Genomic DNA, 23,223 nt, shown 5'->3' with positions numbered 1-23,223 from the left:
TGCTTTATATAAGAGCCCAGGCCGGGGGTATAACATAAAAAACACTCTATAATACTTACCTAACGGTCGCGTGGTGGGCCTATTGGGTGTCTCCGTTCTTCGATGCAGGTGCCTCCTCTTTCGGCCATCTTCATTCTCTTTCTGAAGCCTGTGTGAATGACGCGTCCTAAGTCATACACACTCGCTGGTCCTGCGCATGCGCACTACTATTAATACTTTGATCTGCTCTGCCCAGGGCAGATCAAAGTGTGCCTGCTCAGGATCTGAATGCCGGCGAGTGTGGATGACTTCGGACCCGTCATGCACCATGGCTAAAGAAAAAGGAGCACAAAGATGGCCAAAAGAGGCGGCGCCGCACCGGACAACGGAGATGCCCATAAGGCCAACCACGCGACTGTTAGGTAAGCATTATAAAGTGTTTTTTATGTTATACGCCCGGCCTGGGCTCTTATATACAGCATGTTAGAATGCTGTATATAAGAGCCTGGTGGTGGCCGCAGCTTATACGCCAAAAAAGTGGTGACAGGTTCCCTTTAAAGAGAACCATCCAGCAGGATTTTCATATATAAAGTAAAGCCAGTGCTATACTGGTGCTAGGATGCTGAATGTAAGCATAGCTTTTGTTCTGAGACTGGATGTTTTATTTCAGAAATATGTGCAAGTAAAGTTCCAGCAATGCACTGCTATTTGATTGACAGGTGCAACAGGAAGGGAATATGTGGGCTGGGTCTTGTGGTCTATTCCCACCCCTGTCTGTCTACCTTCACCGATATTAACGTCTCTGAAAGTGAAAAGAAAAGGAAGACCAGGCAGGCAGACAGGGACGGGAATAGATAGCAAAAACTAACCCATATCATCCCTTCCTGTTGCAACTGTCAGTCAAATAGCAGTGCATTGCTGGAACTTTACTTGCACATATTTCTGATATAAAACATCCAGTCTCAGAACAAAAGATATGCTTACATTCAGCATCCTAGCAGCAGTATAGCACTGGCTTTACTTTATATATGAAAATTCTGCTGGTTGTTTCCCTTTAACACTAGAAGTCCCAGAGAGGGGTCATTTGACATTTCTACCATTAGAACCCTATGGAGCTCGAAATTCCTGGGACTTCTAGTGTTAAGTTGTTACAGTTTTTGTAGGATAATGCGTAAAATACTCTGCACTTTTGGAATTTACTGATTACTAAAAATGTGAAGCCTTTCTTGATATTAACACTTTGCTTTTGTTTACGGCTTTTTGCCTAGGAGAACGACCAATGCTGTTGTCCAGCTTGTTAGGAGCTGGCTGATATTAAAAGGTAACAGTATGCTAGCTAGTGTCAAGACAGTGCTTACAGCGAGCTTGCGAGTACTGCACATCCTCTACTGTCTAGCAGCAATGGTCGGTCTCTAATCAACGAGTTCTAAAGGTGTTACTATCTCAAAAATGTTTAAAACTGTTAAAGGGAACCGGTCACTGGGTTTTTGCTATGGAATCTGAGAACACCATAAAGTAGGAGCAGGAACCCTAATTACACAGATGTGTCACTTACTAGAATATGTTTTGCTGTTTCAGAACATTCAGTGTTTTATCAGCAGTTGATTATCATTACAGGACAAATTGGCACCTGCAAATGAGCTCTGCTAGATCTACAGTAGAGAAAACTGTGACTCTATCATAACTGCTGCACCCAGTAAGCTAAGTGATACATCACTGGAATCAGGGTCTCATGGTAGTCATGGATTTACATTTAGGGTGACTAAAGAGTGAAACTGTGTACATACTGGAGTGTTTATCTTAGGCCTAAGACACATGGCATGAAAATCGGAGCGAGTGCAATGCGTTAAAACATCGCATTCCACTCGGACCAATATTACTCTATGTGCCAGCACCCATGAGCGATTATTTTCTCAGCCCTAGTCGGACCGAGAAAACAATCACAGCATGCTGCGACTGTAATGCGATTCTGGTTTCTCTCCCACCCATTCAAGTCTATGGGGCGAGAGAAAAATCGCACTGCACTCGCACTACACTGGTGTTCTGCGAGTGCAGGGCGAGAATGGCAATAGCCAGCAACGGAGGAGAGATGGAGATAAATCACTCCCTCTCCTCAGCAGCGGCGGCCCTCCCATCCTCAGCGCTGGCCCGCTCCTTCTCAGTGCCGGCCCACCCCTCCTCAGTGCCGGCCCACCCCGGCAGCTGAGGTCCGATCGCATGATCGGACCTCAGTCGCAGTGACACTCGCATGACACTCGGCTCCCGCTGTGCTGCCAGTGTGACCCGAGTGTCATGTGAGGATCGCATTAGTCCCCTGTGTGGCTCCGGCCTTAAGGACACGGTAGGTATGGACATTACATGACCTCTGTGGCAATGCGGGCAGTTTAGTTGGGCAAAATGACATGACAGGTTCCCTTTAAATCAGAATTACTATTGTAGTATATATATAATGCTGAAGGAAGTACAATCAGCCTCAGAGGTGTTGTAGGGCAGGCCTAGACAGGACTGAGCGGCCATACAATATCAATATACCCTGGCAGGACCCTTTCTAAGCTGAATGTTTGCACTGTTGGACACTTGACATCTACCTATATTCTTGTTTTTTTTTTTGGTGTTTTTTTTTTTTTTTTTTTTTTTTTTTTTTTTTTTTTTTTTTTGGTTTTTTTTTGGTTTTTTTTTTGCTATATTCTTGTTTGCAGGCCAATCTCACAAAAAGTGAAACAAAAAAACAAGCATGGGTAAAAAAACCCAAAACAAACTTAGTTAAATATATTCCAGAGATCAATTGCAGGTTCTGTCTATATTAAGCCACAAGTTTTGCTTTTCTGTGCTGGAATATTTCTTCATAGATTGAATAGTTTTCTGTCTGTGTATCAGCTTGTCCCGCTGAAATTATAATAAGTGCAATATAACATAACTTACATTATATCATTTTATCTGTTATTTATTCTTTTGCAGCACTCCTCTTTTCTGCACCTTTTGTCTAGATCTGTCACTGTATGTCGTCCTTTTATTATGTTAAAATAAACACTCGAGTGTTTGTCTTAATTAGAGTCTTGATATTCATTACCACAGAGGAAGTTCTTTGTCACCATCGCTCTCAGCGGCAGATCGTCCTGTATGATGATCTACCCTCATATAATGATCATATTAAAGGTTTCCTGTCAGGTGCAATATGCAGCCAGGACCAGGAGCAGTTCTGGGTGTATATTGCTAATCCCTGCCTAACGTCCCTGTATACACTAGCATAGATAATGGGATCTTTAGAAAAGGTATAAGATCCTTCATTATATGCTAATGAGTGCGGGGATTAGGGGTGCTTCACACACAGCGAGCTCGCTGCCGAGATCGCTGCTGAGTCACGCTTTTTGTGACGCAGCAGTGACCTCATTAGCGATCTCGCTGTGTGTGACACTGAGCAGCGATCTGGCCCCTGCTGCGAGATCGCTGCTCGTTACACACAGCCCTGGTTCGTTTTCTTCAAAGCCGCTCTCCCACTGTGACACACAGATCGCTGTGTGTGACAGCGAGAGAGCGACGAAATGAAGCGAGCAGGGAGCAGGAGCCGGCGTCTGGCAGCTGCGGTAAGAGGTAACCAAGATAAACATCGGGTAACCAAGGTGGTTACCCGATATTTACCTTAGTTACCAGCCTCCGCAGCTCTCACGCTGCCTGTGCTGCCGGCTCCGGCTCTCTGCACATGTAGCTGCTGTACACATCGGGTTAATTAACCCGATGTGTACTGTAGCTAGGAGAGCAAGGAGCCAGCGCTAAGCTAAGCGGTGTGCGCCGGTAGCTAATGTAAACATCGGGTAACCATACCCGATGTTTACCTTAGTTACCAGTGTCCGCAGCTTCCAGACGCCAGCTCCGTGCAAGCGCAGCGTCGCTTGCACGTCGCTGCTGGCTGGGAGCTGGTCACTGGTCGCTGGTGAGATCTGCCTGTTTGACAGCTCACCAGCGACCATGTAGCGATGCAGCAGCGATCCTGACCAGGTCAGATCGCTGGTCGGATCGCTGCTGCATCGCTAAAGTGTGAAGGTACCCTTATAGTCCCCTGGGTGTTGGTTCCCCTGGCTAGTCAGCTCTATTAGCATGTTAGTACATCCCTGTGGCTGTGCTAACATGCTAATGAATACGCAGCGTCACAGGATGATCTCACTCCCCTCTCCGCCGCCATCGCTGCCCAATGCTGGATTTCGGCTCAGTGCGCATGACCCCGGACTTCTGGTCATGCGCACTACTTCAGTTTGAAGCTGTGATGCATACACCCGGCTTCATAGTGCACGTGAATGAAACTCCGGGGTCATGTGCACTGAGCCAAAATCCAGTGTCGGGCGGCGATAGCAGCATAGAGGTGAGTGAGATCATCCTGTGACGCTGCGCAATCATTACCATAATCGCTCGCCCACAAGGATGTACTAACAAACATGCTAATGGAGCCGACTAGCAAGGGGAACTATTGCCCATGCTCATTAGCATATGATAAAAGATCTTTAGAAACACTTAAGGTGGTGTCACACACAGCGACGACGACAACGACGTCGCTGCTAAGTCACCATTTTCTGTGACGTAGCAGCGACGTCCCGTCGATGTCGCTGTGTGTGACATCCAGCAACGAGCTGGCCCCTGCTGTGAGGTCGCCGGTCGTTGCTGAATATCCTGCTTCATTTTTTGCTCGTCGCTCTCCCGCTGTGAAGCACACATCGCTGTGTGTGACAGCGAGAGAGCGACGAACTGCAGCGAGCAGGGAGCCGGCGTCTGGCAGCCTGCGGTAAGCTGTAACCACGGTAAACATCGGGTAACCAAGAAGCCCTTTCCTTGGTTACCCGATATTTACCTTGGTTACTAGCGTCCGCTGCTCTCAGCACCGGCTCCCTGCTCCCTGCATGCGTAGCTGGAATACACATCGGGTAATTAACCCGATGTGTACTCTGGCTAGGAGTGCAGGGAGCCAGCGCTAAGCGGTGTGCTCTCACGCTGCCAGTGCCGGCTCCCTGCTCCCTGCACACGTAGCTGGAGTACACATCGGGTAATTAACCCAATGTATACTCTGGCTAGGAGTGCAGGGAACAGGGAGCCGGCACTGGCAGCGTGAGAGCGGCGGACGCTAGTAACTAAGGTAAATATCGGATAACCAAGAGAAGCGCTTTCCTTGGTTATCCGATATTTACCTTAGTTACGCTGCCACGTGTCGCTGCTGGCTGGGGGCTGGTCACTGGTCGCTGGTGAGATCTGCCTGTTTGACAGCTCACCAGCGACCATGTAACGACGCAGCAGCGATCCTGATAAGGTCAGATCGCTGGTCGTGATCGCTGCTGCGTCGCTATGTGTGACACCACCTTTATTCTAAGGATCTCTTTATCTATGCTAGTGTATACAGGGACGGTTAGGCAGGGATTAGCAATATGCACAGAAATGCTTGTGGCTCTGGGTGCATATAGCACCTGACAGGTTCCCTTTAACCTCTTCAGTCTGTTTTCACGAAACTTCCTAACTCGACTAGTTTTTTAAATTCTAACCAGTGTCACTTTATGAGTTAATAACTCTGGAACGCTTCAACAGATCCCAGTGATTCTAAAAATGTTTTTTTCGTGACATATTGTATTTCATAATAGTGGTACATTTAGGACGATATGTTTTGCATTTATTTGCAAAACTATCGGAAATTTAGAGAAAATTGAGAAAATTTCGCAATTTTCAAACTTTGAATTTTTATGCCAGAGAGTTGTCTCACAAAAAAGTTAATAAATAACATTTCCCACACGTCTACTTTACATCAGCACAATTTTATAAACATTATTTTTTTTTTGGAAGTTAGCAAAGCAATTTCTCATTTTTTCCAACAAAATTTATGAAACCAATTTCTTTAGGGACCACATCACATTTGAGGAGACTTTGAGTGGCCGAGGTGACAGAAAACATAACATGCAAAGCTGGCTTACCTGGAAACCCTTACAATCTAGTCTGTCCGATTGGTCCCTTCAATAATTGTTCTTATTTAGATGCCGTTTTAATCATATCATTATTATTATCACCATTGGAGACAGAAGATTATTCTAGAAATGCAAAAAAATGAAAGAAAAAAAGTCTCAAAAAGGTTATAACTTTACTGAAGAAGAAAAGTGATGTAAGAAAGGAAAAACCCACAGTAAACAACCACATAGTTTTCTAATCTCTGCTAAAACTGAAACCAAAAATGGTCTGTTTTGCTTTGATATTACACAAAAGCAGAACTTCTGTAATATCACGGTACATGTACAAGAAGCAAATATTGTATACAGTCATATGAAAAAGTTTGGGCACCCCTATTAATGTTATCCTTTTTCCTTTATAACAATTTGGGTTTTTGCAACAGCTATTTCAGTTTCATATATCTAATAACTGATGGACTGAGTAATATTTCTGGATTGAAATGAGGTTTATTGTACTAAGAGAAAATGTGCAATCCGCATTTAAACAAAATTTGACCTGTGCAAAAGTATGGGCACCTCAACATAAAAGTGACATTAATATTTTGTAGATCCTCCTTTTGCAAAAATAACAGCCTCTAGTCGCTTCCTGTAGCTTTTAATGAGTTCCTGGATCCTGGATGAAGTTATATTTGACCATTCCTGTTTACAAAACAATTCCAGTTCAGTTAAGTTTGATGGTCGCTGAGCATGGACAGCACGCTTCAAATCATCCCACAGATGTTCAATGATATTCAGGTCTGGGGACTGGGATGGCCATTCCAGAACATTGTAATTGTTCCTCTGCATGAATGCCTGAGTAGATTTGGAGCGGTGTTTTGGATCATTGTCTTGGTGAAATATCCATCCCCTGCGTAACTTCAACTTCATAACTGATTCTTGCACATTATTGTCAAGAATCTGCTGATACTGAGGTGAATCCATGCGACCCTCAACTTTAACAAGATTCCTGGTGCCGGCATTGGCCATACAGCCCAAAAGCATGATGGAACCTCCACCAAATTTTACTGTGGGAAGCAAGTGCTTTTCTTGGAATGCTGTGTTTTTTTGCCTCCATGTATGACGCCTTTTTGTATGAGCAAACAACTCAATCTTGGTTTCATCATCCACAGGACCTTCTTCAAAAATGTAACTGGCTTGTCCAAATGTGCTTTTGCATACCTCAGGCAACTCTGTTTGTGGCGTGCATGCAGAAATGGCTTCTTTTGCATCACTCTCCAATACAGCTTCTCCTTGTGCAACGTGCGCTGTATTGTTGACCGATGCACATTGACACCATCTGCAGCAAGATGAAGCTGCAGGTCTTTGGAGGTGGTCTGTGGATTGTCCTTGACTGTTCTCACCATTCTTCTTCTGTGCCTTTCTGATATTTTTCTTGGCCTGCCACTTCTGGGCTTAACAAGAACTGTACCTGTGTTCTTCCATTTCCTTACTATGTTCCTCACAGTGGAAACTGACAGTTTAAATCTCTGAGACAACTTTTTGTATCCTTCCCCTGAACAACTATGTTGAATAATCTTTGTTTTCAGATCATTTGAGAGTTGTTTTGAGGAGCCCATGATGCCACTCTTCATAGGAGATTCAAATAGGAGAACAACTTGCAAGTGGCCACCTTAAATACCTTTTCTCATGATTGGATACATCTGCCTATGAAGTTCAAAGCTCAATGAGGTTACAGAACCAATTTAGTGCTTTAGTAAGTACCGTAAGTAAAAAGAAGTTATGAGTGCTCAAATCAAGAAATTGATAAGGGTGCCCATACTTTTGCACCGGTCAAATTTTGTTTAAATGCGGATTGCACATTTTCTGTTAGTACAATAAACCTCATTTCCATCCAGAAATATTACTGAGTCCATCAGTTATTAGATATATGAAACTGAAATAGCTGTTGCAAAAACCCAAATTGTTATAAAGAAAAAAGGTTAACATTAATAGGGGTGCCCAAACTTTTTCATATGACTGTACAGTGTATATAAGCTCCTTACATCGAAATTGCAACACCAAGAAGGAAAAGTTGTGGAATAATGCAAATAACAATATCTATAGTCATGTTAATGATAAACAAATGATGAAAAAATGGAAAGTAAATTTTCAAAACATCTTCATTTATTAAAGGGGTTGGCCATGACTTGTACATTGATGGCGTATCCTTAGGAAAAGTCATTAATGTCTGATTGGCTGGGTTCCGACACCCCGCACCCCCGCTGATTAGCTGCTCTCGGTCCGGTGGCATGAAATGCTCAGCTCCTCCTATTGATATGAATAGCAGGCGGATGTGCAGTACCTGGCTGCGGTCACTATCAAAAGATGGATCAGCGCCGGAACTGAGCATTTCCGGCTGCCTGCTGCTGCTGCCGGGATGGGAACAGCTAATCGGCGGGGGTGCTGGGTGTCGGACCCCAGCCAATTATACATTGATGACCTATCCTAAGGATAAGCCATCAATGTACAAGTAGTGGACAACCCCTTTAAAGGGAACCTGTCAGGTATGCATTCTGACCTACAAGCAGGGTGATGTGTGGCCTAGTAACCCCTTCCTACACATCCCTGTGTTGTAATAATGTATATTATTATTATGTGTGACAATACTAAGGACCAGGGGGCATACACTGCGAGTGGAAGAAAAGCGATTCCGGCAGCTAAATAGGAAAGGGTTCTTTACAGTTAGAGCAGTCAGACTGTGGAGTGCCCTACCACAAGAGGTAGTAATGGCAGATGCTATAACAGCTTTTAAAAAGGGCTGGATGATTTCCTCAGTACACACAACATTGTTGGTTAAAAATGACTTAGTGACCAAATGTAGAATTGTAGGAGGAAGGTTGAACTAGATGGACCTAGGTCTTTTTTCAATCTAAGTAAATATGTAACTATGTATTATGAATGCAAAAAAAACCCTTTTATTGCTTACATGTTTTCTATGTAAATACGATAGGCTCTAGCTCCCTGGGTGTCGCATCACCCCGTGGGCGTTTGCATGCTTTTCGTGGTATCACACCTCTTTAGGTTTACATGAGTGACGCCACCTTCAGTACCTTCAGATCCCGAGCGTGTGCGCTTACTATTCCCGCAGCCTTCTTATTCGGCTGTTTACTTGTCGGCTTCAGACGCGCGCTGCGCAGGCTCAGAAGACTCCTGCGGTTTCAACCATGCGCAGAGCACGTCTAAAGCCGACAAGCAAGCACCCGGATAACAAGGCTGTGGGAATGGTAAGCGCGCACGCGGGGGATCTCAAGAAGTGACGGGGACGTCACTTATGTAAATCCATGGTATTACGCCCACAGGGGAGTGAGACCACGGAAAGTATGTAAACACTGACAGGGCGATGCGACACCCAGGGGGCTAGAGCCTATCGTATTTACATAGGAATCATGTAAGTCATAAAAGGGGTTTTTTACATTCATAATACACATTATTACAACACAGGGATGGGTAGGAAGGGGTTATTAGGCCACACATCACCCTGCTTGTAGGTCAGAATGCATATGGGACGTGACAGGTTCCCTTTAAGTATCAGCTGTGAGCAACATGTATGGAAATCCAAGCACTTGGGTCGCGTTCACACAACCATATAGTCATCAGAGCTCATCCAGAAAACTAGAACGATGATTTTCTCACTTGTCATCCATACACAATCCATTTATTTATTTTTTTTGCAGCAGTTATTCAGAATTTACAAAACCCTTTAGAGTTTCCTATGTTCAAGAATTGCAATGTATCTGTAAAAATCAGAAACTTTATATATTGAGTCTGGGCTTTTAATGTGCCTCCTAGGACTTAAATGGACGCCTCTCATCCAATTAACAGGAGAAACGTCTTCATGAAGCATTTTTTTTCACATGCAGATTTGGTCACTAAATGAAGTTGCTCATCTGCACAGCTCAACTGAGTAACATTGATTCCAGTGTGGCCCCTTTTGTATAAACAGGACTCGGACTGAAAATGCGGTTGTGTGAATGAGTCCTTCCACAGATAAATCAATGGTTTCCATAATTCCAGAACTTTTCCTTCTTGGTGTTGTAATTTCAATGCATGCTGCATGCTCATGATCAGTGTTTGCTGCGATTTGGATGCAGCATACTTCAGCTGCGTCCAAAACGCTGCGTTGTACAGTACAAGCACAGTGGACGGGATTTCTAGCAATCTCATGCCAACTTTGCTTGCTTTTTCCACAGTAAACACTGACCTGTGGTGGTGCGGCTTTCCAGACCGCAGCATGTCAATTGTTTGCTGTGGATTCGCATGCGTCCTCCGTAGGGAGAACACAAGCCAGAGACCGCAACGCATGGAACCCTGATCGTGGGTACAAGCAGCTGTGGTCTCCTGCGGAGGAGACACGTGGTCCTGCAGGTCAGGACCCGCTGTGTCCAGGATGCAGTGAGTCCTGATCATGGGCACATGCCCTTAGAAGCGTGTACGTATAACACAAGACTGCAGATGCTGCAGGCCTGTCACGGCCGTCTCTCCGCATTTTAGAGACTTGTGACAGGTTTAGGGCCGGAGTCTCACAGTGCTCTGAGACTCTTATGATTAAGACCCCCTTTACACGTCCGTGAAAATCAGGCATGTTTTTCACGGACGTGTCAAAGGTGCATATTGCACTCCCTGTGCCGTGTTTATGGCACACGTGTGTTTTCCGTGTGTTATCCGTGATAACACACGGAGAACTGGAACTTTCTACTCACCTGTCCCTGGCGCTGCTGTCCATGGTGCTGATCTTCGGTCTCCGGTCCTGCCGCCTCCCCGCTGCTCCTGCTTCCGTCCCACAGTGCAGTAAATATGTAATGAGCATGATGAGCGGGGGTCGGAAGCAAGTGACAGCAACGCAACGGCAGAGACAGGAGGGCTGGAGAAGGTGAGTATAGAATTTTTTTTTTTTTCACAGACACGTGTTTTCTCAGATGCGTGTCACATGGATCACATCCGTGCGGTCCGTGTGCAGTCCGTGTGACACTCATGATGCTGGAGAAAAACTGACATGTCTACGTCTGGAGCACACGGGCACACGTATCCTCCAAACAGACACACGGTCCATGGCAAAACACGCACGTGTGCGCAGACCCATTGATTTTAATGGGTCTCTGTGTGCCCGTGTCTCCGGCATGTGAGGAAACGGACCAAATACGTACTGGAGACACGGACGTGTGAAGGATGCCTAAATGTGTTTTCCTTTCTTTTGGTGCTCCCCGGAATAATGTCAGTTTTCATTGCCAGCATCTTCTGATTACCTCTCCTCATGTGCATCCAGTTTGTGACCACTCCCATCACCTATAAATATTCACACTTCCCAGCAGAAGGTGCTGGTTATACTGAATCTTCATTGTGAAACTTGGCCTTGAGGCGCAAGGAGCTGCTAGAGCTCTTGTTATCTGAAGTGGTGTAAGCTGTAGTCCTTCTGTCTGACTGCAGCAATGAAGTTGGAGTTTATCCTTTTGTTTACTCCCTTGTTTGCCTTCCTTGCCTTCATGTTGTATTAGTGCAGTAGTGTGACTAGTGTTCCTCGCAGGCCATCTCCCTAGTGAGTGTGAGTTCACAGCTTTGTGAGAGCATTAGGTATCCTGCTCGATGATGGGGTGAAAGAACCCATATAGAGCTGGCTAGGGAGTGCAGGGTATGGCTGCAGGTGAGTCCAGGAGGTGTCCCATCTTCCCTCCCTTTAGCAGCAGGGCCCACCGTTGTTAAAGTGTCATGCGCCGGACAGTTCTTGGTTTATGTGCATCTGTTGCGCTGTGCACCGGACATCCCCTGGTCTGTGCGTAACAAGGCCTTGGTAGAAAGTTTAGGCCACACAGGCGCTCACAGTAACACCAAAAACATGTGATTGTAATGAAAAACAGCTCCTGGTTCACTTTGATGTACCCTCGCGCCTTCATAGCATTGCCCGTTTAGTCCCAAAACCAATCATCAGCAGGACTCCTCACTGAAGATGATATATCTCCTTTCCAGCCTTTATTGCTGTCTTGCACTGCACAGTGATGGTCTTTGAGAGCGGTGGTGTGAGGTGGATGGAATGTCTGTAGCTGGACTTGTGGCTCATAGCCCAATGTTGTGTAAACGCCTTGTGATGGTTTGTGCAGACAGAGACAATGTTTGACACCTTGGGTTTGGTATGCGATTTCACTTGCAGTACAGAATGGATCACTATGAGCCATTCATCGAATTTGACTGGACCATGAGGGCAACTCCATGAAGAGGCCTTCAAGAGGGAATGTCACAATAGTCCTTCTCCTGGGATTTTGGCGTCAGGTGGCAAAATGTGCAGTATCTAGACTTCTATAATCCTCATTTCGGGTTCATTAACAGATGGAAGTTACATTGATTTAGTGATGAAACCAATGGCACGGCCTTTTCTCCACCGTGTCCCAGGAGCCGCTTTTCAACACAACAAAACTAGGCTGCAGGTTGCTGCGAGCCACTTGCATGGCTTAAACATGCTACCATGGCCCGCAGCATCTCCACACTGGTTTTCTATCAAGGACATTCACGGTTTCATCATTCTAACATCAGTAACATGTCTTAACGATCCTGTGATTTCCATAATTACACAACTTTTACGTCTTGGCGTTGCAATTTATATGGTAAAAAGTGTGTGTGTGTGTGTGTGTGTGTGTGTGTGTGTGTATAGACATATATATCCTGTATGTATATACAGTCATGTTCAAAAGTGTTGTCACCCTTGAAATTGTACCAGAAAATGAAGTATTTCTCCTATGAAATTATTGCAACTACATGTTTTGCTACACACATTTAGTTCCTTTGTGTGTATTAGAACAACACAACAAACTAAGATAAAAAGGAAATCTGGGCATAATTTCATATATTACCCCAAAATTGGGCTGGACAAAATTGTTGGCACTTTTCCAAAATTATGGGTAAACAACTTTTTGTTTCAAGCATGTGATGCTTGTTCAAGCTCGCCTGTGGCAAGTAAGGGTGCTTTCACACATCCGGCATTTCACCGGCTTGCCGGATCCGTCACACCCCAGTACAGTGCAATACAGTACAATGGCATCGCGGCAAGCTCCGGTCACATGCTGTCATTTTCATAAGAAAATCCCGGGGGCATTATACTGTGTGTGTGGGGACAGGCTGACGGGGCATTATAGTGTGTGTGTGTGTGTGTGTGTGTGTGTGTGTGTGTGTGTGTGTGTGTGGACAGGCTCAAGGAGCATTACACTGTGTGCGTGGGGGCAGGCTGAGGAGGCATTACTGTGCCTTGCGAAAGTATTCGGCCACCTTGAATTTTTCAACCTTTACCCACATTTTAGGCTTCAAACATAAAGATAAAAGATTAAAATTTTATGGTGAAGAATCAACAACAAGTGGGACACAATTGTGAAGTTGAACGAAATTTATTGCTTATTTTAAACTTTTGTAAAACATAATAAACTGAAAATTGTGGCGTGCAATATTATTTGTCCCCTTTACTTTCAGTGCAGCAAACTCACTCCAGAAGTTCATTGAGGATCTCTGAATGATCCAATGTTGTCCTAAATGACTGATGATGATAAATATAATCCACCTGTGTGTAAGGCTAAGTTCATATTTCAGCTAAAATGTATCAGTCTTAATCCGCTGCTATGGTAAACAACGGAATCTGTTTAGCGGATTCCGTTGTGTCCCATAGACTTGCATTAGTGGCGGATTGCGACTGATGACCCTGCGTTGCGTCCGCTGCGTCACGGTCCGTCGTTTTTTGACTGACCACTGGGCGGGGAGCAATGCAGAATGTAACGTTTTTCTGGCCATCAACTTTGACGCACCATGCAGGAATCCGCCGCAGTCCGTCACGCTTGTAATGTATGTCTATGGTGCTGGATTTCGTCGTAATCCGTCTTACGACGGAATCCAGCGCTGGATTCCGTCATGCTCTACTGAGCATGCCCAGCAGGTTTGGCACACCCACTGGGCTGCCCCAAACACAAACGGATCATGACTGATCCGTCAAAAAACAGACGCACAGCGGATGCAACGGACGCAATGGATCAGTTTTTTCACAGGATTCCTGTGAAAGGAATCCTGTGAAAAACACATCCGTTGCGTCAGTTAACATCTAAAAAACGACGGATCCGTTGCTGACAGACCTGACGGATTTAAAACAACGGAAACGTGAACTTAGCCTAATCAAGTCTCTGTATAAATGCACCTGCTCTGTGATAATCTCAGTGAGCTGTTTAAAGCACAGATAACATCATGACGACCAAGGAACACAACAGGCAGGTCCGTTGTGTTTGCGACTGATGACCCTGCGTTGCGTCCGCTGCGTCACGGTCCGTCGTTTTTTGACTGACCACTGGGCGGGGAGCAACGCAGAATGTAACGTTTTTCTGGCCATCAACTTTGACGCACCGTGCAGGAATCCGCCGCAGTCCGTCACGCTTGTAATGTATGTCTATGGTGCTGGATTCCGTCGTAATCCGTCTTACGACGGAATCCAGCGCTGGATTCCGTCATGCTCTACGGAGCATGCCCAGCAGGTTTGGCACACCCACTGGGCTGCCCCAAACACAAACGGATCATGACTGATCCGTCAAAAAACAGACGCACAGCGGATGCAACGGACGCAATGGATCAGTTTTTTCACAGGATTCCTGTGAAAGGAATCCTGTGAAAAACACATCCGTTGCGTCAGTTAACATCTAAAAAACGACGGATCCGTTGCTGACAGACCTGACGGATTTAAAACAACAGAAACGTGAACTTAGCCTAATCAAGTCTCTGTATAAATGCACCTGCTCTGTGATAGTCTCAGTGAGCTGTTTAAAGCACAGATAACATCATGACGACCAAAAAACACAACAGGCAGGTCCGTGATACTGTTGTGGAGAAGTTTAAAGCCGGATTTGGTTACAAAAAGATTTCCAAAACTTTAAACATCCCAAGGAGCACTGTGCAAGCGATCATATCGAAATGGAAGGAGTATCATACCACTGCAAATCTACCAAGACCCGGCCGTTACTAAACAATATCATCTCAAAAAAGTAGAAGACTAATCAGAGATGCAGCCAAGAGGCCCATGATCACTGTGGATGAACTGCAGAGATCTACAGCTGAGGTGGGAGAGTCTGTCCATAGGACAACAATCAGTCATACACTGCACAAATCTGGCCTTTATGGAAGAGTGGCAAAAAGAAAGCCATTTCTCAAAGATATCCATAAAAAGTGTTGTTTAAAGTTTGCCACAAGCCACCTGGGAGACACATCAAACATGTGGAAGAAGGTGCTCTGGTCAGATGAAACCAAAATCGAACTTTTTGGGCACAATGCCAAACGATATGTTTGGCATAAAAACAACACAGCTCATCACCCTGAACACACCATCCCCACTGTCAAACATGGTGGTGGCAGCATCATGGTTTGGGCCTGCTTTTCTTCAGCAGGGACAGGGAAGATGGTTAAAATTGATGGGAAGATGGATGGAGCCAAATACAGGACCATTCTTGAAGAAAACCTGTTGGAGTCTGCAAAAGACGTAAGACTGGGATGGAGATTTGTCTTCCAACAAGACAATGATCCCAAACATAAAGTAAAATCTACAATGGAATGATTCACAAATAAACTTATCCAGGTGTTAGAATGGCCAAGTCAAAGTCCAGACCTGAATCCAATCGAGAATCTGTGGAAGGAGTTGAAAACTGCTGTTCACAAACGCTCTCCATCCAACCTCACTCAGCTCCAGCTGTTTGCAAAGGAAGAATGGGCAAGAATTTCAGTCTCTCGATGTGAAAAACCGATAGACACATACCCCAAGCGACTGCAGCTGTAATTGCAGAAAAAGGTGGCGCTACAAAGTATTAACGTAAAGGGGCCGAATAATATTGCACACCCCAATTTTTAGTTATTTATTTTTTTAAAAGTTTAAAATAAGCAATAAATTTCGTTCAACTTCACAATTGTGTCCCACTTGTTGTTGATTCAATCTTTATGTTTGAAGCCTGAAATGTGGGAAAAGGTTGAAAAATCCAAGGGGGCCGAATACTTTCGCAAGGCACTGTATACTGTGTGCGTGGGGACAACCTGAGGGGCCATTATATTGTGTGCATGGGACAGGCTGAGGGGGCATTATACTGTGTGGGGGGGCAGGTTAAGGGGGCAGTATACTGTGTGTGCGGGGGTAGGCTGAGGGGGCATTATACTGTGTGCATTGGGCAGGCTGAGGGGGCATTATACTGTGTGCGGGGGCAGGCTGAGGGGGCATTATACTGTGTGCGGGGGCAGGCTGAGGGGGCATTATACTGTGTGTGCGGGGGCAGGCTGAGGGGGAATTATACTGTGTGCACGTGGGCAGGCTGATGGGGCATTATATTGTGTGCGTGGGAACAGGCTGAGGGGGCATTATACTGTGTGCGGGGGCAGGCTGAGAGGGCATTATACTGTGTGCACGGCGGCAGGCTGAGGGGGCATTATACTGTGTGCAAGGCGGCAGGCTGAGGGGGCATTATACTGTGTGCATGGGGGCAGGCTGAGGGGGCATTATATTGTGTACGCGGGGACAGGCTGAGGGGGCATTATACTGTGTGCGGGGACAGGCTGAGGGGGCATTATACTGTGTGCGGGGGCAGGCTGAGGGGGCATTATACTGTGTGCGTGGGAACAGGCTGAGGGGGCATTATACTGTGTGCACAGGGGCAAGCTGAGGGGGCATTATACTGTGTGCGTGTATGGGGGGACAGGCTGAGAGGGCATTATACTGTGTGCACAGGGGCAAGCTGAGGGGGCATTATACTGTGTGTGTGTGTGGGGGGACAGGCTGAGGGGGCATTATATTGTGTACGCGGGGACAGGCTGAGGGGGCATTATACTGTGTGGGGGGACAGGCTGAGGGGGCATTATACTGTGTGCGGGGGCAGGCTGAGGGGGCATTATACTGTGTGCGTGGGAACAGGCTGAGGGGGCATTATACTGTGTGCACAGGGGCAAGCTGAGGGGGCATTATACTGTGTGCGTGTGTGGGGGGACAGGCTGAGAGGGCATTATATTGTGTACGCGGGGACAGGCTGAGGGGGCATTATACTGTGTGGGGGGACAGGCTGAGGGGGCATTATACTGTGTGCGGGGGCAGGCTGAGGGGGCATTATACTGTGTGCGTGGGAACAGGCTGAGGGGGCATTATACTGTGTGCACAGGGGCAAGCTGAGGGGGCATTATACTGTGTGTGTGTGTGGGGGGGGGACAGGCTGAGGGGGCATTATACAGTGTGTAGAAGTATCATATGGTTTGGGGGGCTTTGGAACATTATTCTGTGTAGGGGCAGCATACCTTGGGGTTGACATACTGTGTGTGTATAGGAGGGGGTGTAGGGGAGACAAGCTACACAACAAGCTACACGACAAGCTACAAGCTGTGTGGGTGATGTCTGTTGGGGTAACATATTGTATGGTAGCTTTTTTGGGGGTGAAGTGACCAGCCAGGGAGGCCTCTGGCTGTGTAGTCGTGGCAGCGCCATATTCAAGGCACATCCCTGACTTCATCACTTCCTTAATGTTGAGAGAGTGTATGTCGGTATCTTCATCGGCCGATGCACAAAAAGGCTGCAGGCAACAGTCCAGATGCAATAAAAACGACATTTATTCACAAAGATAAAAGAAAAAAACACTCCGGTCAGCGGATGTCGGCAATATTAGTGGAGCTAGGGACAACCTGCCCAAACGCACCCTCTGATGGGGATATGCCCAAAGTACTCCTCCCACTCTTCAGCCAAGCATACACCGGACCCACACCGGCAGAATAGGCTTTGAGGTTGCGCCACTGGACTCCCACTCTTCAGCCAAGCATACACCGGACCCACACCGGCAGAATAGGCTTTGAGGTTGCGCCACTTGGCTCCCACTCTTCAGCCAAGCATACACCGGACCCACACCGGCAGAATAGGCTTTGAGGTTGCGTCCACCTCCTTATCTCCGGTGTCCCCTGATGTTCCGCTCACACAATCGCACTTGCCGCTGCAGATGTTCCCACTCCGCTGACCCGGATCCTCTCTCACACACACACCCAGACCTTGCCTAGATATCCGGCCGACTCCTCCTCCCCGGTGGCAACAGCCGTCCCACCCGGCCACTAGGGGGTGCCCTAACACATCATAGAACAATAGTAAAACATTTTTAATAACAACAGTGCCGGGTTATCTATGCTAGACTAGTAGGGGGTAGGCCCACCCACTACATGCCTCCCCTCTTAAAATCCGAGCCTCCCGGCAAGGCTCTTAAACACATAAAAACATAAACACATAAAAACCTTTCGGTTCAGTCCTCAACAGCGGCACCAGTTCAGCGGCGCTCCCGGTCTTGAGGGGCGCTTGATGGCGCAACAGCGCTCCCGGTCTCTGGATAGCGCCCGGAGGCTCAACAGCGCTCCCGGTCTTAGATGGGCGCCCGGAGGCTCAACAGCGCTCCCGGTCTTAGATGAGTGCCCGGAGGCTTCAGTAGCGCTCCCGGTCTTCGCTGGAGGGCAACAGGCCCGTCAAACTTTGCAACAACACAAGAACTTTTCGCCGGTCTTGAACAACACCGGTCTCGGCAGATGCTGGAGGCAACAACTTACTCCGGGGGCCAGGCTCTCTTCCATTCTTCCGCTTGAGCCTGGATGTAGGCCCCCAGAGTTTGTCCCGGCTGGCGGCGAATTCGCCTGAAAGACACCGGAGCGTAGCACGGTTCCTCTGGCACAGCTGCTGTAGCTCCTCTTGGCGGTGATGGCGTTTCTGCCCGGGACGGTGGTGGCGCGGCGGGCGACGCGTCCAGCATGAAAACCGGTTTGTTGTTGACATTTTGCGTCACCGCTACCACGGCTGGAACCCTCTCCGGATCGGGGGTCGGTTCAGCCGCTGCCTCTGGGATGACAGCCTTGATGCGCCTGGGGTGAGAGGGCTCAGACAGACTCGGCCTAGCGTGGCTCCGGCGCCGCTCTTGCTGCTCCTCCCACTCAATCTCCTCCTGCCACTGCTCCGCTTCCCGGGAGGTCGGCATGCGGGAGACACAGACGGCAAACAGGCCGCGGCTACCGGCATCCGGCAGAAAGGTGACTTTTTCGCCCGGCCAAAGGGTGTGCAATCGCTTAGGGAGTCCTTCGACATCGAGATGAACCCGGTTATAAAAATAATCATCCCCGGTCTCTACTTCTCGGATGAAGCCGTATCCCTCTTGCTGATTGAACTTGACTACCACCCCGGTCACAAACTGCTGGGCTAACTTCTCGCCACCGGAACCGGACAGCATTTCCCGGACAATGGTCTCAGCCAGGAGCCGTTCCTGGACGGGGTCAGGCTTCGAGGGCGGAACCCTGGGGTGCGACTTCTCCGGCGGGGCGATGACTGGGTCCCAGAAGAAACCCAAGTGGTCCTCCTCTAGACGCCCGGCTAAATCCTCAGCCGACTCTGGCGCCGGGACAAATGGTGTGGCGGCGGCGTTAAGCTGCGGGGTGTCCCATGGGAAAGCAGCAACCCCCGGACGGCTTGGCATGGGCGGGGTAGCATAGGTCGCCTTCACCTCTGTAATGGTGCTCCCGGTTTGAGCGTCCCATGAGGTCTTCCAAGAGACCTTGTCCGGTCTTGTAGAGCCTCCCGGCCCAATGGGAAGATCCGCTATCGCGGCCTCGCTAGCAGGGGCGAACCGGGGTCGGCCTCGGCCAAGGCTGATGAGGGCCATAGTCGTCGCCAACTCCGCAGGTTGCCCAAAGTTCTCCATCTCGGTTCTCAACAAAATCGCTGGTAATAGCGGTGGTGTCGACGCTGAGACTGGAGGAAGTGGAGGCGGGTCTTCATTTCCCGCTTTTAAACGGACTCCACCTCCAGCCTCACGCATCATCTTGACTCCTCCGCTGAGGTACTTTTTCCTCTTCTTCACTGCCCTGGGGCTGACGCCTCCCCTCTTTGAGCGGAGTACTCTGTGCTTCTTCTTCGGCACCAGCCAGCCCCAGGCTCTTCTTTCGGCGCCAACTTTTCGCGCGCTTTCGTTATCTTCACAGACGACGGCCATCTTGCCGCCATCTTGTGCCTGGTCCAACGCCTTGGGCACTTCTTCCTCCCACCATGGGACTGGAAATCTTCTTTCATAGTCCGAATTCCGTGCTTCAGGCACTACTTGGTCTTCAGACTCCTGGTTCTCCGGCAAGGGACTTGGATCCTGCCGACTACGCCACATGAAGTGACCAGCCAGGGAGGCCTCTGGCTGTGTAGTCGTGGCAGCGCCATATTCAAGGCACATCCCTGACTTCATCACTTCCTTAATGTTGAGAGAGTGTATGTCGGTATCTTCATCGGCCGATGCACAAAAAGGCTGCAGGCAACAGTCCAGATGTAATAAAAACGACATTTATTCACAAAGATAAAAGAAAAAAACACTCCGGTCAGCGGATGTCGGCAATATTAGTGGATCTGGGGACAACCTGCCCAAACGCACCCTCTGATAGGGATATGCCCAAAGTACTCCTCCCACTCTTCAGCCAAGCATACACCGGACCCACACCGGCAGAATAGGCTTTGAGGTTGCGCCACTGGACTCCCACTCTTCAGCCAAGCATACACCGGACCCACACCGGCAGAATAGGCTTTGAGGTTGCGCCACTGGACTCCCACTCTTCAGCCAAGCATACACCGGACCCACACCGGCAGAATAGGCTTTGAGGTTGCGTCCACCTCCTTATCTCCGGTGTCCCCTGATGTTCCGCTCACACAATCGCACTTGCCGCTGCAGATGTTCCCACTCCGCTGACCCGGATCCTCTCTCACACACACACCCAGACCTTGCCTAGATATCCGGCCGACTCCTCCTCCCCGGTGGCAACAGCCGTCCCACCCGGCCACTAGGGGGTGCCCTAACACATCATAGAACAATAGTAAAACATTTTTAATAACAACAGTGCCGGGTTATCTATGCTAGACTAGTAGGGGGTAGGCCCACCCACTACAGGGGGGCATCCTAATGTTTGGTAACCAAGAAACAGGTATTGTAGTGTGTGAGATAAGGGGCTTCGTTAAGGCTCGGTGTCTGTGTACGTGCTGTGATACTTGTCCCTCACCCTGTGCTCTGCAGTGACTGCCCCTCGGTGACTATGCGCCCTGACATCACCACTTATTTCTTATTGGGGATAAGCCCTCTCCAGCCTTTTCCTATGGGGCCCCAGGATGTCTATGTACGTTCTGTGTCACCTCAGCCTGTTACCCGATTCCTCTATGTACAAACACTACTAATAAATACAGCAAACATCTGACTGCAGCGTTATTATACAGCAGGAGGGCGGCCAGTACAGTGTGCGGAGCCAGCCCAGCACGTACACTGCGGGAGAGATAACAGTGCGGCAGTGCAGGGGTTAACCCCGCCAGCAGCGCTCACAGCGCACAGCGCCCTCATCACCATAATAAACACCCTCTCACCTTCCTGTCACCTCAGCTGTTCCCGGAATGTTCCGTGTCTCTTATTTGGTTGACAATAAAGTTGGTTCAATATTTTTTTTCATTCAACTTTATTAACACAAAGACAACGTAAAATAGCCAGTATAATTACACAGTGGTCTCTGGAAGTTGCCAGCAGCCTCATCATGATAGAGAACTGAGAGACACAGAGATAACAGAGTGCAGAGTACAGACACCCTGAGCCATGAGAGCAAGAGAACTGAGAGACACAGAGATAAGAGAGCGCAGTGTACAGAGACCCTGAGCCATGGGAGCAGAAGTGAGAGACACAGAGATAACAGAGTACAGAGACCCTGAGCCATGGGAGCAGGAGAAGTGAGAGACACAGAGAAAACAGAGTACAGAGACCCTGAGCCATGGGAGCAGGAGAAGTGAGAGACACAGAGATAACAGAGTGCAGAGACCCTGAGCCATGGGAGCAGGAGAAGTGAGAGACACAGAGATAACAGAGTACAGAGACCCTGAGCCATGGGAGCAGGAGAAGTGAGAGACACAGAGATAACAGAGTACAGAGACCCTGAGCCATGGGAGCAGGAGAAGTGAGAGACACAGAGTGCAGAGTACAGAGACCCTGAGCCATGGGAGCAAGAGAACTGAGAGACACAGAGATAAGAGAGCGCAGTGTACAGAGACCCTGAGCCATGGGAGCAGGAGAAGTGAGAGACACAGAGATAACAGAGTACAGAGACCCTGAGCCATGGGAGCAGGAGAAGTGAGAGACACAGAGAAAACAGAGTACAGAGACCCTGAGCCATGGGAGCAGGAGAAGTGAGAGACACAGAGATAACAGAGTGCAGAGACCCTGAGCCATGGGAGCAGGAGAAGTGAGAGACACAGAGATAACAGAGTACAGAGACCCTGAGCCATGGGAGCAGGAGAAGTGAGAGACACAGAGTGCAGAGTACAGAGACCCTGAGCCATGGGAGCAAGAGAACTGAGAGACACAGAGATAAGAGAGCGCAGTGTACAGAGACCCTGAGCCATGGGAGCAGGAGAAGTGAGAGACACAGAGATAACAGAGTACAGAGACCCTGAGCCATGGGAGCAGGAGAAGTGAGAGACACAGAGATAACAGAGTGCAGAGTACAGAGATTCTGAGCCATGGGAGCAGGAGAAGTGAGAGACACAGAGATAACAGAGTGCAGAGTACAGAGATTCTGAGCCATGGGAGCAGGAGAAGTGAGAGACACAGAGATAACAGAGTGCAGAGACCCTGAGCCATGGGAGCAGGAGAAGTGAGAGACACAGAGTGCAGAGTACAGAGACCCTGAGCCATGGGAGCAGGAGAAGTGAGAGACACAGAGATAACAGAGTGCAGAGTACAGACACCCTGAGCCTTGGGAGCAAGAGAACTGAGAGACACAGGGATAGCAGAGTACAGACACCCTGAGCCATGGGAGCAGGAGAACTGAGAGACACAGAGATAACAGAGTGCAGAGTACAGACACCCTGAGCCATGAGAGCAAGAGAACAGGGAGACATAGAGATAACAGAGTGCAGAGTACAGACACCCTGGGCCATGGGAGCAAGAGAACAGGGAGACATAGAGATAACAGAGTGCAGAGTACAGACACCCTGAGCCATGGGAGCAAGAGAACAGGGAGACACAGAGATAACAGTGCAGGGTACAGACACCCTGAGCCATGGGAGCAAGAGAACAGGGAGACACAGAGATAACAGAGTGCAGCGTACAGATACCCTGAGCAATGAGAGCAAGAGAACAGGGAGACACAGAGATAACAGAGTGCAGTGTACAGACACCCTGAGCCATGGGAGCAAGAGAACTGAGAGACACAGAGATAACAGAGTGCAGAGTACAGACACCTTGAGCCATGGGAGCAAGAGAACAGGGAGACACAGAGATAACAG

At 48.2% G+C, this 23,223-nt stretch overlaps 1 protein-coding gene across 2 annotated transcripts in view; it reads right to left on the bottom strand.

The window, feature by feature from the left end:
• AGL (amylo-alpha-1,6-glucosidase and 4-alpha-glucanotransferase) overlaps positions 1-21,365 on the bottom strand; it is a 209,283-nt gene extending 187,918 nt beyond the window's left edge. The window contains exons 1-2 of one of the 2 annotated variants that reach the window (XM_075322279.1): positions 21,316-21,365; positions 5,925-6,038 (exon numbers count right to left, since the gene is read on the bottom strand). The gene's annotated coding sequence lies outside the window, so the exon portion shown is untranslated. The remainder of the gene's footprint in view (positions 1-5,924; positions 6,039-21,315) is intronic. The other variant, XM_075322281.1, reaches the window with a different exon arrangement.
• Positions 21,366-23,223: the final 1,858 nt, after the last annotated feature.

This window comes from Anomaloglossus baeobatrachus, chromosome 8 (assembly GCF_048569485.1).
Source record: "Anomaloglossus baeobatrachus isolate aAnoBae1 chromosome 8, aAnoBae1.hap1, whole genome shotgun sequence".
Classification (NCBI taxonomy): Eukaryota; Metazoa; Chordata; class Amphibia; order Anura; family Aromobatidae; genus Anomaloglossus; species Anomaloglossus baeobatrachus.
Note: the sequence above shows the minus strand (reverse complement) of the source record. Positions and strands in the feature narration are given on the sequence as shown.